The sequence below is a fragment of the Rhinolophus ferrumequinum genome, chromosome 4 (assembly GCF_004115265.2).
Source record: "Rhinolophus ferrumequinum isolate MPI-CBG mRhiFer1 chromosome 4, mRhiFer1_v1.p, whole genome shotgun sequence".
Lineage (NCBI taxonomy): Eukaryota > Metazoa > Chordata > Mammalia > Chiroptera > Rhinolophidae > Rhinolophus > Rhinolophus ferrumequinum.
The window spans coordinates 16,590,855-16,593,109 of record NC_046287.1 but is presented as its reverse complement, the minus strand read 5'-3'; the positions used below and the strand labels follow the sequence as shown (position 1 = coordinate 16,593,109).

General features: G+C 43.9%; 2 pseudogenes; one reads left to right on the top strand and one right to left on the bottom strand.

The window, feature by feature from the left end:
- Nucleotides 1-581: 581 nt before the first annotated feature.
- LOC117021633 (glyceraldehyde-3-phosphate dehydrogenase-like) lies at nucleotides 582-1,190 on the bottom strand (annotated as a pseudogene).
- A 4-nt stretch (nucleotides 1,191-1,194) lies between these two features.
- LOC117021632 (glyceraldehyde-3-phosphate dehydrogenase-like) lies at nucleotides 1,195-1,656 on the top strand (annotated as a pseudogene).
- The last annotated feature ends 599 nt before the right edge of the window (nucleotides 1,657-2,255 follow it).

Here is a 2,255-nt window from a genome sequence, read left to right as displayed (position 1 = left end):
TTATTATCCTAATCCTGAAAGTAAATTTTCAATTGCCCATATAAATCACTATAAATTAACACTATGAAAGGAAAGCAAAACCATTAAAGAAAAGAATGGATTTAAAGTGTAAACAAAAGCAATTCAATAAACATAACTTGTTAGGAACTCACTTAACCTGAGCCCTGTTTAAACTACCTTAAAAGCAATAGAGAGTTTGCAGGAATATAAACACAGTCATTCATGCAGAACAGCAAATGTCAAAGGAAAAGGCTAATAGTTTCATAAGCAACTTTAACAGGAACACTATATAATAAATACCACAAGGCCTGACAGTTCTAATCAGTTGGTAGGTAACCTCCAAACTTGCAAGGGCAGATTTGAAAATTAGGATCTTGTGTTCTGCTAGCTATTATAAAATAATCAGCTGAGAGTTTTCAGAAATATCTGATTTAAATACTTAGTTGAATCATCTCAAAAGATGGCAAATTATATTCACAAACTGTTCAATTAAATCATCTACCTATTACATTGCAGGTTTTTATGTACTAAAATTTTTATTTTAAAAAAGTATTCTTTTATCAATAAAGCCCCATGTCAGTTCATATTCTCATTACCAGTGTCTCAAGATTTTGAAACAAAAAGAAACTGGTCTTCTGCGTACCAGTAATGGCATGGATAATGGGCATGAGTCTCCACGAAGGCAAAGTTGTCATGGATGACCTTGGCCACGCAGTTGGTCATACAGGAGGCATTGGTGACGATTTTGAGGAACTTGTCATACTTCTCTCAGTTCACACCCATCACAATCGTGGGGGCATCTGCAGAAGGGGTAGAGATGATGGCCCTCTGAGCTCCACCCTTCAAGTGAGCCCCTGGCTTCTCCAAGGTAGTGAAGGCACAGTGGACTCCACAACGCACTCAGCATGAGCAACACCCCATTTGATGTTGGCGGCATCTCGCTCCTGGAAGATGGTGATGGGTTTTCCATTGACGACAAGCTTCCCATTCTCAGCCTCGCCTGTGCCTTTGAACTTGCCATGGGCGGAATCATACTGGCACACGGAGACCATGTAGTTGCGGTCAATGAAGGGGTCACCAATGGCAGCAGCATCCACTTTGTCATAGTTAAAAGCAGGTGACCTGCTTTTTAAAGCTCCGGTGACCAGGCATCCAATATTGCCAAATGCATTCACTCTGACCTTCACCATCGCCACTGCTACCCAGAAGACTGTGGATGGCCCCTCTGGGCAGCTGTGGCGTGATGGCCAAAGGGCTGCCCAGAACATCACCCCTGCTTCTACTGGTGCTGCCAAGGCTGTGGGCGAGGTCATCGTGATTGAATGGGAAGCTCACTGGCGTGGCCTTCTGTGTCCCTACCCCCAATGTGTCGGTTGTGGATCTGACCTGCTGCTGGGAGAAAGCTGCCAAATGTGATGACATGAAGAAAGTGGTGAAGCAGGCATCGGACGGTCCCCTCAAGGGCATCCTGGACTATACTGACGACCAGGTTGTTTCCTGCAGCTTTAACAGTGATACCCACTCTTCCACCTTTGATGTCGAAGCTGGCATTGCCCTCAACGACCACTTTGTCAAGCTCGTTTCTGGCATGACAATGAATTTGGCTACCACAACAGAGTGGTGGACCTCACGGTCCACATGACCTCTAAGGAGTAAGAGCCCGCTGGACCACCAGCCCCAGCAAGAGGAAGAGAGCTACTGGGGAGTCCTTTCCCCAAATTGATCCCCCAACACACTGAGAATCTCCTGACCTCCAGTTTCCATCCCAGACCCTCTGAAGAAGGGGAGGGGCTGAGGGAGCTCTCCCTTTTGTGCATCATCAATAAAGTTCCCTGTACCCAGCCAAAAAAAAAGAAAGAAACTAAATTTAAAAAGAGGGAAAGAGTGCTGGGTACTACCAACTAGCTACTTTAACATAAATGAGGACAGGTACTTTGAAAAAGAATATATAAACAGAGCCACATCAAAATGCATTCGGAGTTGCCATTTCAGAGGATCTGTCTTGTGAGTCTTATGCTTCAAATCTCCATCATGTTTAAGCTGGGAAAAATACCCTTTGTATTGGCCTAAAGGAACATTGTATTCCAACAACTGTCGGAAAGCTAACAGAAAAGCAGACATTCTGACTACCTGACTGAAAATTAAAGACCTCCTTTAGAATTAACACCACCATGTGTAATAGCTAAAAAGTAACTTAGCCGATTTGCGCCACTAGAAATCCCTTCCTTCTATTCATGTAATTATTCCCCTTCCCT